Source organism: Rhinoderma darwinii, assembly GCF_050947455.1.
Source record: "Rhinoderma darwinii isolate aRhiDar2 chromosome 5 unlocalized genomic scaffold, aRhiDar2.hap1 SUPER_5_unloc_33, whole genome shotgun sequence".
Classification (NCBI taxonomy): domain Eukaryota; kingdom Metazoa; phylum Chordata; class Amphibia; order Anura; family Rhinodermatidae; genus Rhinoderma; species Rhinoderma darwinii.
The window spans coordinates 442,999-465,835 of NW_027461791.1; the positions used below are offsets into that span (position 1 = coordinate 442,999).

General features: G+C 47.7%; 15 non-coding genes across 15 annotated transcripts; all 15 read right to left on the bottom strand.

Moving 5' to 3' along the window:
• Positions 1 to 780: 780 nt before the first annotated feature.
• On the bottom strand, positions 781 to 971 carry LOC142690297 (U2 spliceosomal RNA). The gene has a single exon (XR_012859086.1). It is a non-coding gene; the product is annotated as a U2 spliceosomal RNA (small nuclear RNA).
• Positions 972 to 2,246: 1,275 nt separating this feature from the next.
• On the bottom strand, positions 2,247 to 2,437 carry LOC142690298 (U2 spliceosomal RNA). Its single transcript, XR_012859087.1, has one exon. It is a non-coding gene; the product is annotated as a U2 spliceosomal RNA (small nuclear RNA).
• Positions 2,438 to 3,729: 1,292 nt separating this feature from the next.
• Positions 3,730 to 3,920, bottom strand: LOC142690325 (U2 spliceosomal RNA). The gene has a single exon (XR_012859112.1). It is a non-coding gene; the product is annotated as a U2 spliceosomal RNA (small nuclear RNA).
• A 1,284-nt stretch (positions 3,921 to 5,204) lies between these two features.
• Positions 5,205 to 5,395, bottom strand: LOC142690299 (U2 spliceosomal RNA). Its single transcript, XR_012859088.1, has one exon. It is a non-coding gene; the product is annotated as a U2 spliceosomal RNA (small nuclear RNA).
• Positions 5,396 to 6,695: 1,300 nt separating this feature from the next.
• Positions 6,696 to 6,886, bottom strand: LOC142690300 (U2 spliceosomal RNA). Its single transcript, XR_012859089.1, has one exon. It is a non-coding gene; the product is annotated as a U2 spliceosomal RNA (small nuclear RNA).
• Positions 6,887 to 8,166: 1,280 nt separating this feature from the next.
• On the bottom strand, positions 8,167 to 8,357 carry LOC142690301 (U2 spliceosomal RNA). The gene has a single exon (XR_012859090.1). It is a non-coding gene; the product is annotated as a U2 spliceosomal RNA (small nuclear RNA).
• Positions 8,358 to 9,645: 1,288 nt separating this feature from the next.
• LOC142690302 (U2 spliceosomal RNA) lies at positions 9,646 to 9,836 on the bottom strand. The gene has a single exon (XR_012859091.1). It is a non-coding gene; the product is annotated as a U2 spliceosomal RNA (small nuclear RNA).
• A 1,288-nt stretch (positions 9,837 to 11,124) lies between these two features.
• LOC142690303 (U2 spliceosomal RNA) lies at positions 11,125 to 11,315 on the bottom strand. Its single transcript, XR_012859092.1, has one exon. It is a non-coding gene; the product is annotated as a U2 spliceosomal RNA (small nuclear RNA).
• Positions 11,316 to 12,599: 1,284 nt separating this feature from the next.
• Positions 12,600 to 12,790, bottom strand: LOC142690352 (U2 spliceosomal RNA). Its single transcript, XR_012859136.1, has one exon. It is a non-coding gene; the product is annotated as a U2 spliceosomal RNA (small nuclear RNA).
• Positions 12,791 to 14,070: 1,280 nt separating this feature from the next.
• Positions 14,071 to 14,261, bottom strand: LOC142690304 (U2 spliceosomal RNA). The gene has a single exon (XR_012859093.1). It is a non-coding gene; the product is annotated as a U2 spliceosomal RNA (small nuclear RNA).
• A 1,296-nt stretch (positions 14,262 to 15,557) lies between these two features.
• On the bottom strand, positions 15,558 to 15,748 carry LOC142690306 (U2 spliceosomal RNA). Its single transcript, XR_012859095.1, has one exon. It is a non-coding gene; the product is annotated as a U2 spliceosomal RNA (small nuclear RNA).
• A 1,292-nt stretch (positions 15,749 to 17,040) lies between these two features.
• On the bottom strand, positions 17,041 to 17,231 carry LOC142690323 (U2 spliceosomal RNA). The gene has a single exon (XR_012859110.1). It is a non-coding gene; the product is annotated as a U2 spliceosomal RNA (small nuclear RNA).
• Positions 17,232 to 18,523: 1,292 nt separating this feature from the next.
• Positions 18,524 to 18,714, bottom strand: LOC142690308 (U2 spliceosomal RNA). The gene has a single exon (XR_012859096.1). It is a non-coding gene; the product is annotated as a U2 spliceosomal RNA (small nuclear RNA).
• Positions 18,715 to 19,986: 1,272 nt separating this feature from the next.
• Positions 19,987 to 20,177, bottom strand: LOC142690344 (U2 spliceosomal RNA). The gene has a single exon (XR_012859129.1). It is a non-coding gene; the product is annotated as a U2 spliceosomal RNA (small nuclear RNA).
• Positions 20,178 to 21,469: 1,292 nt separating this feature from the next.
• On the bottom strand, positions 21,470 to 21,660 carry LOC142690309 (U2 spliceosomal RNA). The gene has a single exon (XR_012859097.1). It is a non-coding gene; the product is annotated as a U2 spliceosomal RNA (small nuclear RNA).
• Positions 21,661 to 22,837: the final 1,177 nt, after the last annotated feature.

The following is a 22,837-nucleotide window of genomic DNA, read 5'->3' on the forward strand; positions in this document are numbered from 1 at the left end:
CACTCAGTGTTGCCTGAGAGGGCAACACTGCAACAGCCGGCCGCCAGGCTGTCTTTTTTTTGCACAGCTAGTTGCCTCCAGGAGGCCACAAGAGGGAGACAAGGGACTGCAAAATTGAAAATAGGCATCCACCAACTTTACAGACAACTTCTCCTTGCTCCTACAACCTCCATCCTTGCACAGTTTGTTATTCTTCTAGGTAACATAGTAACAAATCCAAATTGCTGCTCTCTTTGTAGGCAAGCAAGGCTTTGTTGCAACTGCAATTCTTACTTCTTCTTGAAATGTAGGGACGACAGTACATTCCATCACATCCATCTAGTGTACACAGGTAGGTCCATTGTGGCGGGCAGGCGAGCGGGCGGGCTGCTTTATTGGCTGTTTGCTGTTCCCCTACTCCACTCCACTATTTGACTGTTGTGCTGCATCAATCAATCAATCAATCAATCAATCAATCAATCAATCAATCAATCAATCAATCAGTGGCTGGCTCAGGTGCAGCTCTTTAACTTACCTAAAAGGGAGGGCGGAGAGAAGACAAGGAAGGTGAATGAGGTGTTCCAATGTGAAATGCCGGAAACACAGAAACACAGACGACACACAACAAGAGGTGGCAATCTATTCATTAATTGCATTTAATCAATGAGCTCATTATCACTCATGCATTGTCCAACAGGTGTTGAAATAATGGGATTAAAAGGGGAGATCCCTTCAGAAAGACAGAAACAATAGCAAAGACAAAAAACACTTTTGGAATCTGCTTTTAGTCAACACATAAGGAAAGGGTGCACCGGTCCTGGAAATACTGCAATACCAGGTCAATGCGTGGAGTGGACAGAGCAAGCTCTATTTCCATCTCCCTGTTCTAAAAATCCATTTAATATATGGTCCCCAGATAGGGGACGTATCAGATATTAAACTGATAAGAACAGATACTACACTTGATCTTAGCCAAAAGGCCGAGAAGCGATAACCCGAACGGGCCGCGCGTTGCCCGAGCCTGCCCGATACTGCTGTTCAGCCCTTGCAGCGATTCAGCCTACTTCTAGGCAATTCCATGGGGCCCTGCAGGCTCACACACTCACAGCTACACGGGAGGTGAATAAAGGCCGGAGAGGAAGCCAGACAGGATTTGCTTCTTTTGCTTGCACCTCAATGCAGTGCTGAAAGAGGAGGAATCTACATAAAAACGCCTTCCTGGCAACGCCCAAATGCCCTGCTGCCATGCAGATAAACACTGGCAGCGGCAGCAAGTGCATGCCCACAGCCACCCCTTGTTCCTTCACACCTTGTATCAGCTGTAATCCAGTCCAGTCCAGTGCTGCCTGCTGAGCAGCACTGACCAACACTGCCTGGGCCCAGGCTTTTATCTCTGAGGCCCCATTATGATGTCAGAAAGCTGGCTCTGGAATCCTGAGGGCTCCACTATGACACGTGCAAAGTTCCGTCTGAACTTTATATAAGACGGTGAGGCTCAGTCAGTCACTCAGTGTTGCCTGAGAGGGCAACACTGCAACAGCCGGCCGCCAGGCTGTCTTTTTTTTGCACAGCTAGTTGCCTCCAGGAGGCCACAAGAGGGAGACAAGGGACTGCAAAATGGAAAATAGGCATCCACCAACTTTACAGACAACTTCTCCTTGCTCCTACAACCTCCATCCTTGCACAGTTTGTTATTCTTCTAGGTAACATAGTAACAAATCCAAATTGCTGCTCTCTTTGTAGGCAAGCAAGGCTTTGTTGCAACTGCAATTCTTACTTCTTCTTGAAATGTAGGGACGACAGTACATTCCATCACATCCATCTAGTGTACACAGGTAGGTCCATTGTGGCGGGCAGGCGAGCGGGCGGGCTGCTTTATTGGCTGTTTGCTGTTCCCCTACTCCACTCCACTATTTGACTGTTGTGCTGCATCAATCAATCAATCAATCAATCAATCAATCAATCAATCAGTGGCTGGCTCAGGTGCAGCTCTTTAACTTACCTAAAAGGGAGGGCGGAGAGAAGACAAGGAAGGTGAATGAGGTGTTCCAATGTGAAATGCCGGAAACACAGAAACACAGACGACACACAACAAGAGGTGGCAATCTATTCATTAATTGCATTTAATCAATGAGCTCATTATCACTCATGCATTGTCCAACAGGTGTTGAAATAATGGGATTAAAAGGGGAGACCCTTCAGAAAGACAGAAACAATAGCAAAGACAAAAAACACTTTTGGAATCTGCTTTTAGTCAACACATAAGGAAAGGGTGCACCGGTCCTGGAAATACTGCAATACCAGGTCAATGCGTGGAGTGGACAGAGCAAGCTCTATTTCCATCTCCCTGTTCTAAAAATCCATTTAATATATGGTCCCCAGATAGGGGACGTATCAGATATTAAACTGATAAGAACAGATACTACACTTGATCTTAGCCAAAAGGCCGAGAAGCGATAACCCGAACGGGCCGCGCGTTGCCCGAGCCTGCCCGATACTGCTGTTCAGCCCTTGCAGCGATTCAGCCTACTTCTAGGCAATTCCATGGGGCCCTGCAGGCTCACACACTCACAGCTACACGGGAGGTGAATAAAGGCCGGAGAGGAAGCCAGACAGGATTTGCTTCTTTTGCTTGCACCACAATGCAGTGCTGAAAGAGGAGGAATCTACATAAAAACGCCTTCCTGGCAACGCCCAAATGCCCTGCTGCCATGCAGATAAACACTGGCAGCGGCAGCAAGTGCATGCCCACAGCCACCCCTTGTTCCTTCACACCTTGTATCAGCTGTAATCCAGTCCAGTCCAGTGCTGCCTGCTGAGCAGCACTGACCAACACTGCCTGGGCCCAGGCTTTTATCTCTGAGGCCCCATTATGATGTCAGAAAGCTGGCTCTGGAATCCTGAGGGCTCCACTATGACACGTGCAAAGTTCCGTCTGAACTTTATATAAGACGGTGAGGCTCAGTCAGTCACTCAGTGTTGCCTGAGAGGGCAACACTGCAACAGCCGGCCGCCAGGCTGTCTTTTTTTTGCACAGCTAGTTGCCTCCAGGAGGCCACAAGAGGGAGACAAGGGACTGCAAAATGGAAAATAGGCATCCACCAACTTTACAGACAACTTCTCCTTGCTCCTACAACCTCCATCCTTGCACAGTTTGTTATTCTTCTAGGTAACATAGTAACAAATCCAAATTGCTGCTCTCTTTGTAGGCAAGCAAGGCTTTGTTGCAACTGCAATTCTTACTTCTTCTTGAAATGTAGGGACGACAGTACATTCCATCACATCCATCTAGTGTACACAGGTAGGTCCATTGTGGCGGGCAGGCGAGCGGGTGGGCTGCTTTATTGGCTGTTTGCTGTTCCCCTACTCCACTCCACTATTTGACTGTTGTGCTGCATCAATCAATCAATCAATCAATCAATCAATCAATCAATCAATCAATCAATCAATCAGTGGCTGGCTCAGGTGCAGCTCTTTAACTTACCTAAAAGGGAGGGCGGAGAGAAGACAAGGAAGGTGAATGAGGTGTTCCAATGTGAAATGCCGGAAACACAGAAACACAGACGACACACAACAAGAGGTGGCAATCTATTCATTAATTGCATTTAATCAATGAGCTCATTATCACTCATGCATTGTCCAACAGGTGTTGAAATAATGGGATTAAAAGGGGAGATCCCTTCAGAAAGACAGAAACAATAGCAAAGACAAAAAACACTTTTGGAATCTGCTTTTAGTCAACACATAAGGAAAGGGTGCACCGGTCCTGGAAATACTGCAATACCAGGTCAATGCGTGGAGTGGACAGAGCAAGCTCTATTTCCATCTCCCTGTTCTAAAAATCCATTTAATATATGGTCCCCAGATAGGGGACGTATCAGATATTAAACTGATAAGAACAGATACTACACTTGATCTTAGCCAAAAGGCCGAGAAGTGATAACCCGAACGGGCCGCGCGTTGCCCGAGCCTGCCCGATACTGCTGTTCAGCCCTTGCAGCGATTCAGCCTACTTCTAGGCAATTCCATGGGGCCCTGCAGGCTCACACACTCACAGCTACACGGGAGGTGAATAAAGGCCGGAGAGGAAGCCAGACAGGATTTGCTTCTTTTGCTTGCACCACAATGCAGTGCTGAAAGAGGAGGAATCTACATAAAAACGCCTTCCTGGCAACGCCCAAATGCCCTGCTGCCATGCAGATAAACACTGGCAGCGGCAGCAAGTGCATGCCCACAGCCACCCCTTGTTCCTTCACACCTTGTATCAGCTGTAATCCAGTCCAGTCCAGTGCTGCCTGCTGAGCAGCACTGACCAACACTGCCTGGGCCCAGGCTTTTATCTCTGAGGCCCCATTATGATGTCAGAAAGCTGGCTCTGGAATCCTGAGGGCTCCACTATGACACGTGCAAAGTTCCGTCTGAACTTTATATAAGACGGTGAGGCTCAGTCAGTCACTCAGTGTTGCCTGAGAGGGCAACACTGCAACAGCCGGCCGCCAGGCTGTCTTTTTTTTGCACAGCTAGTTGCCTCCAGGAGGCCACAAGAGGGAGACAAGGGACTGCAAAATGGAAAATAGGCATCCACCAACTTTACAGACAACTTCTCCTTGCTCCTACAACCTCCATCCTTGCACAGTTTGTTATTCTTCTAGGTAACATAGTAACAAATCCAAATTGCTGCTCTCTTTGTAGGCAAGCAAGGCTTTGTTGCAACTGCAATTCTTACTTCTTCTTGAAATGTAGGGACGACAGTACATTCCATCACATCCATCTAGTGTACACAGGTAGGTCCATTGTGGCGGGCAGGCGAGCGGGCGGGCTGCTTTATTGGCTGTTTGCTGTTCCCCTACTCCACTCCACTATTTGACTGTTGTGCTGCATCAATCAATCAATCAATCAATCAATCAATCAATCAATCAATCAATCAGTGGCTGGCTCAGGTGCAGCTCTTTAACTTACCTAAAAGGGAGGGCGGAGAGAAGACAAGGAAGGTGAATGAGGTGTTCCAATGTGAAATGCCGGAAACACAGAAACACAGACGACACACAACAAGAGGTGGCAATCTATTCATTAATTGCATTTAATCAATGAGCTCATTATCACTCATGCATTGTCCAACAGGTGTTGAAATAATGGGATTAAAAGGGGAGATCCCTTCAGAAAGACAGAAACAATAGCAAAGACAAAAAACACTTTTGGAATCTGCTTTTAGTCAACACATAAGGAAAGGGTGCACCGGTCCTGGAAATACTGCAATACCAGGTCAATGCGTGGAGTGGACAGAGCAAGCTCTATTTCCATCTCCCTGTTCTAAAAATCCATTTAATATATGGTCCCCAGATAGGGGACGTATCAGATATTAAACTGATAAGAACAGATACTACACTTGATCTTAGCCAAAAGGCCGAGAAGCGATAACCCGAACGGGCCGCGCGTTGCCCGAGCCTGCCCGATACTGCTGTTCAGCCCTTGCAGCGATTCAGCCTACTTCTAGGCAATTCCATGGGGCCCTGCAGGCTCACACACTCACAGCTACACGGGAGGTGAATAAAGGCCGGAGAGGAAGCCAGACAGGATTTGCTTCTTTTGCTTGCACCACAATGCAGTGCTGAAAGAGGAGGAATCTACATAAAAACGCCTTCCTGGCAACGCCCAAATGCCCTGCTGCCATGCAGATAAACACTGGCAGCGGCAGCAAGTGCATGCCCACAGCCACCCCTTGTTCCTTCACACCTTGTATCAGCTGTAATCCAGTCCAGTCCAGTGCTGCCTGCTGAGCAGCACTGACCAACACTGCCTGGGCCCAGGCTTTTATCTCTGAGGCCCCATTATGATGTCAGAAAGCTGGCTCTGGAATCCTGAGGGCTCCACTATGACACGTGCAAAGTTCCGTCTGAACTTTATATAAGACGGTGAGGCTCAGTCAGTCACTCAGTGTTGCCTGAGAGGGCAACACTGCAACAGCCGGCCGCCAGGCTGTCTTTTTTTTGCACAGCTAGTTGCCTCCAGGAGGCCACAAGAGGGAGACAAGGGACTGCAAAATGGAAAATAGGCATCCACCAACTTTACAGACAACTTCTCCTTGCTCCTACAACCTCCATCCTTGCACAGTTTGTTATTCTTCTAGGTAACATAGTAACAAATCCAAATTGCTGCTCTCTTTGTAGGCAAGCAAGGCTTTGTTGCAACTGCAATTCTTACTTCTTCTTGAAATGTAGGGACGACAGTACATTCCATCACATCCATCTAGTGTACACAGGTAGGTCCATTGTGGCGGGCAGGCGAGCGGGCGGGCTGCTTTATTGGCTGTTTGCTGTTCCCCTACTCCACTCCACTATTTGACTGTTGTGCTGCATCAATCAATCAATCAATCAATCAATCAATCAATCAATCAATCAATCAATCAATCAATCAATCAGTGGCTGGCTCAGGTGCAGCTCTTTAACTTACCTAAAAGGGAGGGCGGAGAGAAGACAAGGAAGGTGAATGAGGTGTTCCAATGTGAAATGCCGGAAACACAGAAACACAGACGACACACAACAAGAGGTGGCAATCTATTCATTAATTGCATTTAATCAATGAGCTCATTATCACTCATGCATTGTCCAACAGGTGTTGAAATAATGGGATTAAAAGGGGAGATCCCTTCAGAAAGACAGAAACAATAGCAAAGACAAAAAACACTTTTGGAATCTGCTTTTAGTCAACACATAAGGAAAGGGTGCACCGGTCCTGGAAATACTGCAATACCAGGTCAATGCGTGGAGTGGACAGAGCAAGCTCTATTTCCATCTCCCTGTTCTAAAAATCCATTTAATATATGGTCCCCAGATAGGGGACGTATCAGATATTAAACTGATAAGAACAGATACTACACTTGATCTTAGCCAAAAGGCCGAGAAGCGATAACCCGAACGGGCCGCGCGTTGCCCGAGCCTGCCCGATACTGCTGTTCAGCCCTTGCAGCGATTCAGCCTACTTCTAGGCAATTCCATGGGGCCCTGCAGGCTCACACACTCACAGCTACACGGGAGGTGAATAAAGGCCGGAGAGGAAGCCAGACAGGATTTGCTTCTTTTGCTTGCACCACAATGCAGTGCTGAAAGAGGAGGAATCTACATAAAAACGCCTTCCTGGCAACGCCCAAATGCCCTGCTGCCATGCAGATAAACACTGGCAGCGGCAGCAAGTGCATGCCCACAGCCACCCCTTGTTCCTTCACACCTTGTATCAGCTGTAATCCAGTCCAGTCCAGTGCTGCCTGCTGAGCAGCACTGACCAACACTGCCTGGGCCCAGGCTTTTATCTCTGAGGCCCCATTATGATGTCAGAAAGCTGGCTCTGGAATCCTGAGGGCTCCACTATGACACGTGCAAAGTTCCGTCTGAACTTTATATAAGACGGTGAGGCTCAGTCAGTCACTCAGTGTTGCCTGAGAGGGCAACACTGCAACAGCCGGCCGCCAGGCTGTCTTTTTTTTGCACAGCTAGTTGCCTCCAGGAGGCCACAAGAGGGAGACAAGGGACTGCAAAATGGAAAATAGGCATCCACCAACTTTACAGACAACTTCTCCTTGCTCCTACAACCTCCATCCTTGCACAGTTTGTTATTCTTCTAGGTAACATAGTAACAAATCCAAATTGCTGCTCTCTTTGTAGGCAAGCAAGGCTTTGTTGCAACTGCAATTCTTACTTCTTCTTGAAATGTAGGGACGACAGTACATTCCATCACATCCATCTAGTGTACACAGGTAGGTCCATTGTGGCGGGCAGGCGAGCGGGCGGGCTGCTTTATTGGCTGTTTGCTGTTCCCCTACTCCACTCCACTATTTGACTGTTGTGCTGCATCAATCAATCAATCAATCAATCAATCAATCAATCAATCAATCAGTGGCTGGCTCAGGTGCAGCTCTTTAACTTACCTAAAAGGGAGGGCGGAGAGAAGACAAGGAAGGTGAATGAGGTGTTCCAATGTGAAATGCCGGAAACACAGAAACACAGACGACACACAACAAGAGGTGGCAATCTATTCATTAATTGCATTTAATCAATGAGCTCATTATCACTCATGCATTGTCCAACAGGTGTTGAAATAATGGGATTAAAAGGGGAGATCCCTTCAGAAAGACAGAAACAATAGCAAAGACAAAAAACACTTTTGGAATCTGCTTTTAGTCAACACATAAGGAAAGGGTGCACCGGTCCTGGAAATACTGCAATACCAGGTCAATGCGTGGAGTGGACAGAGCAAGCTCTATTTCCATCTCCCTGTTCTAAAAATCCATTTAATATATGGTCCCCAGATAGGGGACGTATCAGATATTAAACTGATAAGAACAGATACTACACTTGATCTTAGCCAAAAGGCCGAGAAGCGATAACCCGAACGGGCCGCGCGTTGCCCGAGCCTGCCCGATACTGCTGTTCAGCCCTTGCAGCGATTCAGCCTACTTCTAGGCAATTCCATGGGGCCCTGCAGGCTCACACACTCACAGCTACACGGGAGGTGAATAAAGGCCGGAGAGGAAGCCAGACAGGATTTGCTTCTTTTGCTTGCACCACAATGCAGTGCTGAAAGAGGAGGAATCTACATAAAAATGCCTTCCTGGCAACGCCCAAATGCCCTGCTGCCATGCAGATAAACACTGGCAGCGGCAGCAAGTGCATGCCCACAGCCACCCCTTGTTCCTTCACACCTTGTATCAGCTGTAATCCAGTCCAGTCCAGTGCTGCCTGCTGAGCAGCACTGACCAACACTGCCTGGGCCCAGGCTTTTATCTCTGAGGCCCCATTATGATGTCAGAAAGCTGGCTCTGGAATCCTGAGGGCTCCACTATGACACGTGCAAAGTTCCGTCTGAACTTTATATAAGACGGTGAGGCTCAGTCAGTCACTCAGTGTTGCCTGAGAGGGCAACACTGCAACAGCCGGCCGCCAGGCTGTCTTTTTTTTGCACAGCTAGTTGCCTCCAGGAGGCCACAAGAGGGAGACAAGGGACTGCAAAATGGAAAATAGGCATCCACCAACTTTACAGACAACTTCTCCTTGCTCCTACAACCTCCATCCTTGCACAGTTTGTTATTCTTCTAGGTAACATAGTAACAAATCCAAATTGCTGCTCTCTTTGTAGGCAAGCAAGGCTTTGTTGCAACTGCAATTCTTACTTCTTCTTGAAATGTAGGGACGACAGTACATTCTATCACATCCATCTAGTGTACACAGGTAGGTCCATTGTGGCGGGAAGGCGAGCGGGCGGGCTGCTTTATTGGCTGTTTGCTGTTCCCCTACTCCACTCCACTATTTGACTGTTGTGCTGCATCAATCAATCAATCAATCAATCAATCAATCAATCAATCAATCAATCAATCAGTGGCTGGCTCAGGTGCAGCTCTTTAACTTACCTAAAAGGGAGGGCGGAGAGAAGACAAGGAAGGTGAATGAGGTGTTCCAATGTGAAATGCCGGAAACACAGAAACACAGACGACACACAACAAGAGGTGGCAATCTATTCATTAATTGCATTTAATCAATGAGCTCATTAGCACTCATGCATTGTCCAACAGGTGTTGAAATAATGGGATTAAAAGGGGAGATCCCTTCAGAAAGACAGAAACAATAGCAAAGACAAAAAACACTTTTGGAATCTGCTTTTAGTCAACACATAAGGAAAGGGTGCACCGGTCCTGGAAATACTGCAATACCAGGTCAATGCGTGGAGTGGACAGAGCAAGCTCTATTTCCATCTCCCTGTTCTAAAAATCCATTTAATATATGGTCCCCAGATAGGGGACGTATCAGATATTAAACTGATAAGAACAGATACTACACTTGATCTTAGCCAAAAGGCCGAGAAGCGATAACCCGAACGGGCCGCGCGTTGCCCGAGCCTGCCCGATACTGCTGTTCAGCCCTTGCAGCGATTCAGCCTACTTCTAGGCAATTCCATGGGGCCCTGCAGGCTCACACACTCACAGCTACACGGGAGGTGAATAAAGGCCGGAGAGGAAGCCAGACAGGATTTGCTTCTTTTGCTTGCACCACAATGCAGTGCTGAAAGAGGAGGAATCTACATAAAAACGCCTTCCTGGCAACGCCCAAATGCCCTGCTGCCATGCAGATAAACACTGGCAGCGGCAGCAAGTGCATGCCCACAGCCACCCCTTGTTCCTTCACACCTTGTATCAGCTGTAATCCAGTCCAGTCCAGTGCTGCCTGCTGAGCAGCACTGACCAACACTGCCTGGGCCCAGGCTTTTATCTCTGAGGCCCCATTATGATGTCAGAAAGCTGGCTCTGGAATCCTGAGGGCTCCACTATGACACGTGCAAAGTTCCGTCTGAACTTTATATAAGACGGTGAGGCTCAGTCAGTCACTCAGTGTTGCCTGAGAGGGCAACACTGCAACAGCCGGCCGCCAGGCTGTCTTTTTTTTGCACAGCTAGTTGCCTCCAGGAGGCCACAAGAGGGAGACAAGGGACTGCAAAATGGAAAATAGGCATCCACCAACTTTACAGACAACTTCTCCTTGCTCCTACAACCTCCATCCTTGCACAGTTTGTTATTCTTCTAGGTAACATAGTAACAAATCCAAATTGCTGCTCTCTTTGTAGGCAAGCAAGGCTTTGTTGCAACTGCAATTCTTACTTCTTCTTGAAATGTAGGGACGACAGTACATTCCATCACATCCATCTAGTGTACACAGGTAGGTCCATTGTGGCGGGCAGGCGAGCGGGCGGGCTGCTTTATTGGCTGTTTGCTGTTCCCCTACTCCACTCCACTATTTGACTGTTGTGCTGCATCAATCAATCAATCAATCAATCAATCAATCAATCAATCAATCAATCAATCAGTGGCTGGCTCAGGTGCAGCTCTTTAACTTACCTAAAAGGGAGGGCTGAGAGAAGACAAGGAAGGTGAATGAGGTGTTCCAATGTGAAATGCCGGAAACACAGAAACACAGACGACACACAACAAGAGGTGGCAATCTATTCATTAATTGCATTTAATCAATGAGCTCATTATCACTCATGCATTGTCCAACAGGTGTTGAAATAATGGGATTAAAAGGGGAGATCCCTTCAGAAAGACAGAAACAATAGCAAAGACAAAAAACACTTTTGGAATCTGCTTTTAGTCAACACATAAGGAAAGGGTGCACCGGTCCTGGAAATACTGCAATACCAGGTCAATGCGTGGAGTGGACAGAGCAAGCTCTATTTCCATCTCCCTGTTCTAAAAATCCATTTAATATATGGTCCCCAGATAGGGGACGTATCAGATATTAAACTGATAAGAACAGATACTACACTTGATCTTAGCCAAAAGGCCGAGAAGCGATAACCCGAACGGGCCGCGCGTTGCCCGAGCCTGCCCGATACTGCTGTTCAGCCCTTGCAGCGATTCAGCCTACTTCTAGGCAATTCCATGGGGCCCTGCAGGCTCACACACTCACAGCTACACGGGAGGTGAATAAAGGCCGGAGAGGAAGCCAGACAGGATTTGCTTCTTTTGCTTGCACCACAATGCAGTGCTGAAAGAGGAGGAATCTACATAAAAACGCCTTCCTGGCAACGCCCAAATGCCCTGCTGCCATGCAGATAAACACTGGCAGCGGCAGCAAGTGCATGCCCACAGCCACCCCTTGTTCCTTCACACCTTGTATCAGCTGTAATCCAGTCCAGTCCAGTGCTGCCTGCTGAGCAGCACTGACCAACACTGCCTGGGCCCAGGCTTTTATCTCTGAGGCCCCATTATGATGTCAGAAAGCTGGCTCTGGAATCCTGAGGGCTCCACTATGACACGTGCAAAGTTCCGTCTGAACTTTATATAAGACGGTGAGGCTCAGTCAGTCACTCAGTATTGCCTGAGAGGGCAACACTGCAACAGCCGGCCGCTAGGCTGTCTTTTTTTTGCACAGCTAGTTGCCTCCAGGAGGCCACAAGAGGGAGACAAGGGACTGCAAAATGGAAAATAGGCATCCACCAACTTTACAGACAACTTCTCCTTGCTCCTACAACCTCCATCCTTGCACAGTTTGTTATTCTTCTAGGTAACATAGTAACAAATCCAAATTGCTGCTCTCTTTGTAGGCAAGCAAGGCTTTGTTGCAACTGCAATTCTTACTTCTTCTTGAAATGTAGGGACGACAGTACATTCCATCACATCCATCTAGTGTACACAGGTAGGTCCATTGTGGCGGGCAGGCGAGCGGGCGGGCTGCTTTATTGGCTGTTTGCTGTTCCCCTACTCCACTCCACTATTTGACTGTTGTGCTGCATCAATCAATCAATCAATCAATCAATCAATCAATCAATCAATCAATCAGTGGCTGGCTCAGGTGCAGCTCTTTAACTTACCTAAAAGGGAGGGCGGAGAGAAGACAAGGAAGGTGAATGAGGTGTTCCAATGTGAAATGCCGGAAACACAGAAACACAGACGACACACAACAAGAGGTGGCAATCTATTCATTAATTGCATTTAATCAATGAGCTCATTATCACTCATGCATTGTCCAACAGGTGTTGAAATAATGGGATTAAAAGGGGAGATCCCTTCAGAAAGACAGAAACAATAGCAAAGACAAAAAACACTTTTGGAATCTGCTTTTAGTCAACACATAAGGAAAGGGTGCACCGGTCCTGGAAATACTGCAATACCAGGTCAATGCGTGGAGTGGACAGAGCAAGCTCTATTTCCATCTCCCTGTTCTAAAAATCCATTTAATATATGGTCCCCAGATAGGGGACGTATCAGATATTAAACTGATAAGAACAGATACTACACTTGATCTTAGGCAAAAGGCCGAGAAGCGATAACCCGAACGGGCCGCGCGTTGCCCGAGCCTGCCCGATACTGCTGTTCAGCCCTTGCAGCGATTCAGCCTACTTCTAGGCAATTCCATGGGGCCCTGCAGGCTCACACACTCACAGCTACACGGGAGGTGAATAAAGGCCGGAGAGGAAGCCAGACAGGATTTGCTTCTTTTGCTTGCACCACAATGCAGTGCTGAAAGAGGAGGAATCTACATAAAAACGCCTTCCTGGCAACGCCCAAATGCCCTGCTGCCATGCAGATAAACACTGGCAGCGGCAGCAAGTGCATGCCCACAGCCACCCCTTGTTCCTTCACACCTTGTATCAGCTGTAATCCAGTCCAGTCCAGTGCTGCCTGCTGAGCAGCACTGACCAACACTGCCTGGGCCCAGGCTTTTATCTCTGAGGCCCCATTATGATGTCAGAAAGCTGGCTCTGGAATCCTGAGGGCTCCACTATGACACGTGCAAAGTTCCGTCTGAACTTTATATAAGACGGTGAGGCTCAGTCAGTCACTCAGTGTTGCCTGAGAGGGCAACACTGCAACAGCCGGCCGCCAGGCTGTCTTTTTTTTGCACAGCTAGTTGCCTCCAGGAGGCCACAAGAGGGAGACAAGGGACTGCAAAATGGAAAATAGGCATCCACCAACTTTACAGACAACTTCTCCTTGCTCCTACAACCTCCATCCTTGCACAGTTTGTTATTCTTCTAGGTAACATAGTAACAAATCCAAATTGCTGCTCTCTTTGTAGGCAAGCAAGGCTTTGTTGCAACTGCAATTCTTACTTCTTCTTGAAATGTAGGGACGACAGTACATTCCATCACATCCATCTAGTGTACACAGGTAGGTCCATTGTGGCGGGCAGGCGAGCGGGCGGGCTGCTTTATTGGCTGTTTGCTGTTCCCCTACTCCACTCCACTATTTGACTGTTGTGCTGCATCAATCAATCAATCAATCAATCAATCAATCAATCAATCAATCAGTGGCTGGCTCAGGTGCAGCTCTTTAACTTACCTAAAAGGGAGGGCGGAGAGAAGACAAGGAAGGTGAATGAGGTGTTCCAATGTGAAATGCCGGAAACACAGAAACACAGACGACACACAACAAGAGGTGGCAATCTATTCATTAATTGCATTTAATCAATGAGCTCATTATCACTCATGCATTGTCCAACAGGTGTTGAAATAATGGGATTAAAAGGGGAGATCCCTTCAGAAAGACAGAAACAATAGCAAAGACAAAAAACACTTTTGGAATCTGCTTTTAGTCAACACATAAGGAAAGGGTGCACCGGTCCTGGAAATACTGCAATACCAGGTCAATGCGTGGAGTGGACAGAGCAAGCTCTATTTCCATCTCCCTGTTCTAAAAATCCATTTAATATATGGTCCCCAGATAGGGGACGTATCAGATATTAAACTGATAAGAACAGATACTACACTTGATCTTAGCCAAAAGGCCGAGAAGCGATAACCCGAACGGGCCGCGCGTTGCCCGAGCCTGCCCGATACTGCTGTTCAGCCCTTGCAGCGATTCAGCCTACTTCTAGGCAATTCCATGGGGCCCTGCAGGCTCACACACTCACAGCTACACGGGAGGTGAATAAAGGCCGGAGAGGAAGCCAGACAGGATTTGCTTCTTTTGCTTGCACCACAATGCAGTGCTGAAAGAGGAGGAATCTACATAAAAACGCCTTCCTGGCAACGCCCAAATGCCCTGCTGCCATGCAGATAAACACTGGCAGCGGCAGCAAGTGCATGCCCACAGCCACCCCTTGTTCCTTCACACCTTGTATCAGCTGTAATCCAGTCCAGTCCAGTGCTGCCTGCTGAGCAGCACTGACCAACACTGCCTGGGCCCAGGCTTTTATCTCTGAGGCCCCATTATGATGTCAGAAAGCTGGCTCTGGAATCCTGAGGGCTCCACTATGACACGTGCAAAGTTCCGTCTGAACTTTATATAAGACGGTGAGGCTCAGTCAGTCACTCAGTGTTGCCTGAGAGGGCAACACTGCAACAGCCGGCCGCCAGGCTGTCTTTTTTTTGCACAGCTAGTTGCCTCCAGGAGGCCACAAGAGGGAGACAAGGGACTGCAAAATGGAAAATAGGCATCCACCAACTTTACAGACAACTTCTCCTTGCTCCTACAACCTCCATCCTTGCACAGTTTGTTATTCTTCTAGGTAACATAGTAACAAATCCAAATTGCTGCTCTCTTTGTAGGCAAGCAAGGCTTTGTTGCAACTGCAATTCTTACTTCTTCTTGAAATGTAGGGACGACAGTACATTCCATCACATCCATCTAGTGTACACAGGTAGGTCCATTGTGGCGGGCAGGCGAGCGGGCGGGCTGCTTTATTGGCTGTTTGCTGTTCCCCTACTCCACTCCACTATTTGACTGTTGTGCTGCATCAATCAATCAATCAATCAATCAATCAATCAATCAATCAATCAATCAATCAATCAATCAGTGGCTGGCTCAGGTGCAGCTCTTTAACTTACCTAAAAGGGAGGGCGGAGAGAAGACAAGGAAGGTGAATGAGGTGTTCCAATGTGAAATGCCGGAAACACAGAAACACAGACGACACACAACAAGAGGTGGCAATCTATTCATTAATTGCATTTAATCAATGAGCTCATTATCACTCATGCATTGTCCAACAGGTGTTGAAATAATGGGATTAAAAGGGGAGATCCCTTCAGAAAGACAGAAACAATAGCAAAGACAAAAAACACTTTTGGAATCTGCTTTTAGTCAACACATAAGGAAAGGGTGCACCGGTCCTGGAAATACTGCAATACCAGGTCAATGCGTGGAGTGGACAGAGCAAGCTCTATTTCCATCTCCCTGTTCTAAAAATCCATTTAATATATGGTCCCCAGATAGGGGACGTATCAGATATTAAACTGATAAGAACAGATACTACACTTGATCTTAGCCAAAAGGCCGAGAAGCGATAACCCGAACGGGCCGCGCGTTGCCCGAGCCTGCCCGATACTGCTGTTCAGCCCTTGCAGCGATTCAGCCTACTTCTAGGCAATTCCATGGGGCCCTGCAGGCTCACACACTCACAGCTACACGGGAGGTGAATAAAGGCCGGAGAGGAAGCCAGACAGGATTTGCTTCTTTTGCTTGCACCACAATGCAGTGCTGAAAGAGGAGGAATCTACATAAAAACGCCTTCCTGGCAACGCCCAAATGCCCTGCTGCCATGCAGATAAACACTGGCAGCGGCAGCAAGTGCATGCCCACAGCCACCCCTTGTTCCTTCACACCTTGTATCAGCTGTAATCCAGTCCAGTCCAGTGCTGCCTGCTGAGCAGCACTGACCAACACTGCCTGGGCCCAGGCTTTTATCTCTGAGGCCCCATTATGATGTCAGAAAGCTGGCTCTGGAATCCTGAGGGCTCCACTATGACACGTGCAAAGTTCCGTCTGAACTTTATATAAGACGGTGAGGCTCAGTGTTGCCTGAGAGGGCAACACTGCAACAGCCGGCCGCCAGGCTGTCTTTTTTTTGCACAGCTAGTTGCCTCCAGGAGGCCACAAGAGGGAGACAAGGGACTGCAAAATGGAAAATAGGCATCCACCAACTTTACAGACAACTTCTCCTTGCTCCTACAACCTCCATCCTTGCACAGTTTGTTATTCTTCTAGGTAACATAGTAACAAATCCAAATTGCTGCTCTCTTTGTAGGCAAGCAAGGCTTTGTTGCAACTGCAATTCTTACTTCTTCTTGAAATGTAGGGACGACAGTACATTCCATCACATCCATCTAGTGTACACAGGTAGGTCCATTGTGGCGGGCAGGCGAGCGGGCGGGCTGCTTTATTGGCTGTTTGCTGTTCCCCTACTCCACTCCACTATTTGACTGTTGTGCTGCATCAATCAATCAATCAATCAATCAATCAATCAATCAATCAATCAATCAATCAATCAATCAATCAATCAGTGGCTGGCTCAGGTGCAGCTCTTTAACTTACCTAAAAGGGAGGGCGGAGAGAAGACAAGGAAGGTGAATGAGGTGTTCCAATGTGAAATGCCGGAAACACAGAAACACAGACGACACACAACAAGAGGTGGCAATCTATTCATTAATTGCATTTAATCAATGAGCTCATTATCACTCATGCATTGTCCAACAGGTGTTGAAATAATGGGATTAAAAGGGGAGATCCCTTCAGAAAGACAGAAACAATAGCAAAGACAAAAAACACTTTTGGAATCTGCTTTTAGTCAACACATAAGGAAAGGGTGCACCGGTCCTGGAAATACTGCAATACCAGGTCAATGCGTGGAGTGGACAGAGCAAGCTCTATTTCCATCTCCCTGTTCTAAAAATCCATTTAATATATGGTCCCCAGATAGGGGACGTATCAGATATTAAACTGATAAGAACAGATACTACACTTGATCTTAGCCAAAAGGCCAAGAAGCGATAACCCGAACGGGCCGCGCGTTGCCCGAGCCTGCCCGATACTGCTGTTCAGCCCTTGCAGCGATTCAGCCTACTTCTAGGCAATTCCATGGGGCCCTGCAGGCTCACACACTCACAGCTACACGGGAGGTGAATAAAGGCCGGAGAGGAAGCCAGACAGGATTTGCTTCTTTTGCTTGCACCACAATGCAGTGCTGAAAGAGGAGGAATCTACATAAAAACGCCTTCCTGGCAACGCCCAAATGCCCTGCTGCCATGCAGATAAACACTGGCAGCGGCAGCAAGTGCATGCCCACAGCCACCCCTTGTTCCTTCACACCTTGTATCAGCTGTAATCCAGTCCAGTCCAGTGCTGCCTGCTGAGCAGCACTGACCAACACTGCCTGGGCCCAGGCTTTTATCTCTGAGGCCCCATTATGATGTCAGAAAGCTGGCTCTGGAATCCTGAGGGCTCCACTATGACACGTGCAAAGTTCCGTCTGAACTTTATATAAGACGGTGAGGCTCAGTCAGTCACTCAGTGTTGCCTGAGAGGGCAACACTGCAACAGCCGGCCGCCAGGCTGTCTTTTTTTTGCACAGCTAGTTGCCTCCAGGAGGCCACAAGAGGGAGACAAGGGACTGCAAAATGGAAAATAGGCATCCACCAACTTTACAGACAACTTCTCCTTGCTCCTACAACCTCCATCCTTGCACAGTTTGTTATTCTTCTAGGTAACATAGTAACAAATCCAAATTGCTGCTCTCTTTGTAGGCAAGCAAGGCTTTGTTGCAACTGCAATTCTTACTTCTTCTTGAAATGTAGGGACGACAGTACATTCCATCACATCCATCTAGTGTACACAGGTAGGTCCATTGTGGCGGGCAGGCGAGCGGGCGGGCTGCTTTATTGGCTGTTTGCTGTTCCCCTACTCCACTCCACTATTTGACTGTTGTGCTGCATCAATCAATCAATCAATCAATCAATCAATCAATCAATCAATCAATCAATCAATCAGTGGCTGGCTCAGGTGCAGCTCTTTAACTTACCTAAAAGGGAGGGCGGAGAGAAGACAAGGAAGGTGAATGAGGTGTTCCAATGTGAAATGCCGGAAACACAGAAACACAGACGACACACAACAAGAGGTGGCAATCTATTCATTAATTGCATTTAATCAATGAGCTCATTATCACTCATGCATTGTCCAACAGGTGTTGAAATAATGGGATTAAAAGGGGAGATCCCTTCAGAAAGACAGAAACAATAGCAAAGACAAAAAACACTTTTGGAATCTGCTTTTAGTCAACACATAAGGAAAGGGTGCACCGGTCCTGGAAATACTGCAATACCAGGTCAATGCGTGGAGTGGACAGAGCAAGCTCTATTTCCATCTCCCTGTTCTAAAAATCCATTTAATATATGGTCCCCAGATAGGGGACGTATCAGATATTAAACTGATAAGAACAGATACTACACTTGATCTTAGCCAAAAGGCCGAGAAGCGATAACCCGAACGGGCCGCGCGTTGCCCGAGCCTGCCCGATACTGCTGTTCAGCCCTTGCAGCGATTCAGCCTACTTCTAGGCAATTCCATGGGGCCCTGCAGGCTCACACACTCACAGCTACACGGGAGGTGAATAAAGGCCGGAGAGGAAGCCAGACAGGATTTGCTTCTTTTGCTTGCACCACAATGCAGTGCTGAAAGAGGAGGAATCTACATAAAAACGCCTTCCTGGCAACGCCCAAATGCCCTGCTGCCATGCAGATAAACACTGGCAGCGGCAGCAAGTGCATGCCCACAGCCACCCCTTGTTCCTTCACACCTTGTATCAGCTGTAATCCAGTCCAGTCCAGTGCTGCCTGCTGAGCAGCACTGACCAACACTGCCTGGGCCCAGGCTTTTATCTCTGAGGCCCCATTATGATGTCAGAAAGCTGGCTCTGGAATCCTGAGGGCTCCACTATGACACGTGCAAAGTTCCGTCTGAACTTTATATAAGACGGTGAGGCTCAGTCAGTCACTCAGTGTTGCCTGAGAGGGCAACACTGCAACAGCCGGCCGCCAGGCTGTCTTTTTTTTGCACAGCTAGTTGCCTCCAGGAGTCCACAAGAGGGAGACAAGGGACTGCAAAATGGAAAATAGGCATCCACCAACTTTACAGACAACTTCTCCTTGCTCCTACAACCTCCATCCTTGCACAGTTTGTTATTCTTCTAGGTAACATAGTAACAAATCCAAATTGCTGCTCTCTTTGTAGGCAAGCAAGGCTTTGTTGCAACTGCAATTCTTACTTCTTCTTGAAATGTAGGGACGACAGTACATTCCATCACATCCATCTAGTGTACAGAGGTAGGTCCATTGTGGCGGGCAGGCGAGCGGGCGGGCTGCTTTATTGGCTGTTTGCTGTTCCCCTACTCCACTCCACTATTTGACTGTTGTGCTGCATCAATCAATCAATCAATCAATCAATCAATCAATCAGTGGCTGGCTCAGGTGCAGCTCTTTAACTTACCTAAAAGGGAGGGCGGAGAGAAGACAAGGAAGGTGAATGAGGTGTTCCAATGTGAAATGCCGGAAACACAGAAACACAGACGACACACAACAAGAGGTGGCAATCTATTCATTAATTGCATTTAATCAATGAGCTCATTATCACTCATGCATTGTCCAACAGGTGTTGAAATAATGGGATTAAAAGGGGAGATCCCTTCAGAAAGACAGAAACAATAGCAAAGACAAAAAACACTTTTGGAATCTGCTTTTAGTCAACACATAAGGAAAGGGTGCACCGGTCCTGGAAATACTGCAATACCAGGTCAATGCGTGGAGTGGACAGAGCAAGCTCTATTTCCATCTCCCTGTTCTAAAAATCCATTTAATATATGGTCCCCAGATAGGGGACGTATCAGATATTAAACTGATAAGAACAGATACTACACTTGATCTTAGCCAAAAGACCGAGAAGCGATAACCCGAACGGGCCGCGCGTTGCCCGAGCCTGCCCGATACTGCTGTTCAGCCCTTGCAGCGATTCAGCCTACTTCTAGGCAATTCCATGGGGCCCTGCAGGCTCACACACTCACAGCTACACGGGAGGTGAATAAAGGCCGGAGAGGAAGCCAGACAGGATTTGCTTCTTTTGCTTGCACCACAATGCAGTGCTGAAAGAGGAGGAATCTACATAAAAACGCCTTCCTGGCAACGCCCAAATGCCCTGCTGCCATGCAGATAAACACTGGCAGCGGCAGCAAGTGCATGCCCACAGCCACCCCTTGTTCCTTCACACCTTGTATCAGCTGTAATCCAGTCCAGTCCAGTGCTGCCTGCTGAGCAGCACTGACCAACACTGCCTGGGCCCAGGCTTTTATCTCTGAGGCCCCATTATGATGTCAGAAAGCTGGCTCTGGAATCCTGAGGGCTCCACTATGACACGTGCAAAGTTCCGTCTGAACTTTATATAAGACGGTGAGGCTCAGTCAGTCACTCAGTGTTGCCTGAGAGGGCAACACTGCAACAGCCGGCCGCCAGGCTGTCTTTTTTTTGCACAGCTAGTTGCCTCCAGGAGGCCACAAGAGGGAGACAAGGGACTGCAAAATGGAAAATAGGCATCCACCAACTTTACAGACAACTTCTCCTTGCTCCTACAACCTCCATCCTTGCACAGTTTGTTATTCTTCTAGGTAACATAGTAACAAATCCAAATTGCTGCTCTCTTTGTAGGCAAGCAAGGCTTTGTTGCAACTGCAATTCTTACTTCTTCTTGAAATGTAGGGACGACAGTACATTCCATCACATCCATCTAGTGTACACAGGTAGGTCCATTGTGGCGGGCAGGCGAGCGGGCTGCTTTATTGGCTGTTTGCTGTTCCCCTACTCCACTCCACTATTTGACTGTTGTGCTGCATCAATCAATCAATCAATCAATCAATCAATCAATCAATCAATCAATCAATCAATCAATCAGTGGCTGGCTCAGGTGCAGCTCTTTAACTTACCTAAAAGGGAGGGCGGAGAGAAGACAAGGAAGGTGAATGAGGTGTTCCAATGTGAAATGCCGGAAACACAGAAACACAGACGACACACAACAAGAGGTGGCAATCTATTCATTAATTGCATTTAATCAATGAGCTCATTATCACTCATGCATTGTCCAACAGGTGTTGAAATAATGGGATTAAAAGGGGAGATCCCTTCAGAAAGACAGAAACAATAGCAAAGACAAAAAACACTTTTGGAATCTGCTTTTAGTCAACACATAAGGAAAGGGTGCACCGGTCCTGGAAATACTGCAATACCAGGTCAATGCGTGGAGTGGACAGAGCAAGCTCTATTTCCATCTCCCTGTTCTAAAAATCCATTTAATATATGGTCCCCAGATAGGGGACGTATCAGATATTAAACTGATAAGAACAGATACTACACTTGATCTTAGCCAAAAGGCCGAGAAGCGATAACCCGAACGGGCCGCGCGTTGCCCGAGCCTGCCCGATACTGCTGTTCAGCCCTTGCAGCGATTCAGCCTACTTCTAGGCAATTCCATGGGGCCCTGCAGGCTCACACACTCACAGCTACACGGGAGGTGAATAAAGGCCGGAGAGGAAGCCAGACAGGATTTGCTTCTTTTGCTTGCACCACAATGCAGTGCTGAAAGAGGAGGAATCTACATAAAAACGCCTTCCTGGCAACGCCCAAATGCCCTGCTGCCATGCAGATAAACACTGGCAGCGGCAGCAAGTGCATGCCCACAGCCACCCCTTGTTCCTTCACACCTTGTATCAGCTGTAATCCAGTCCAGTCCAGTGCTGCCTGCTGAGCAGCACTGACCAACACTGCCTGGGCCCAGGCTTTTATCTCTGAGGCCCCATTATGATGTCAGAAAGCTGGCTCTGGAATCCTGAGGGCTCCACTATGACACGTGCAAAGTTCCGTCTGAACTTTATATAAGACGGTGAGGCTTAGTCAGTCACTCAGTGTTGCCTGAGAGGGCAACACTGCAACAGCCGGCCGCCAGGCTGTCTTTTTTTTGCACAGCTAGTTGCCTCCAGGAGGCCACAAGAGGGAGACAAGGGACTGCAAAATGGAAAATAGGCATCCACCAACTTTACAGACAACTTCTCCTTGCTCCTACAACCTCCATCCTTGCACAGTTTGTTATTCTTCTAGGTAACATAGTAACAAATCCAAATTGCTGCTCTCTTTGTAGGCAAGCAAGGCTTTGTTGCAACTGCAATTCTTACTTCTTCTTGAAATGTAGGGACGACAGTACATTCCATCACATCCATCTAGTGTACACAGGTAGGTCCATTGTGGCGGGCAGGCGAGCGGGCGGGCTGCTTTATTGGCTGTTTGCTGTTCCCCTACTCCACTCCACTATTTGACTGTTGTGCTGCATCAATCAATCAATCAATCAATCAATCAATCAATCAATCAATCAATCAATCAGTGGCTGGCTCAGGTGCAGCTCTTTAACTTACCTAAAAGGGAGGGCGGAGAGAAGACAAGGAAGGTGAATGAGGTGTTCCAATGTGAAATGCCGGAAACACAGAAACACAGACGACACACAACAAGAGGTGGCAATCTATTCATTAATTGCATTTAATCAATGAGCTCATTATCACTCATGCATTGT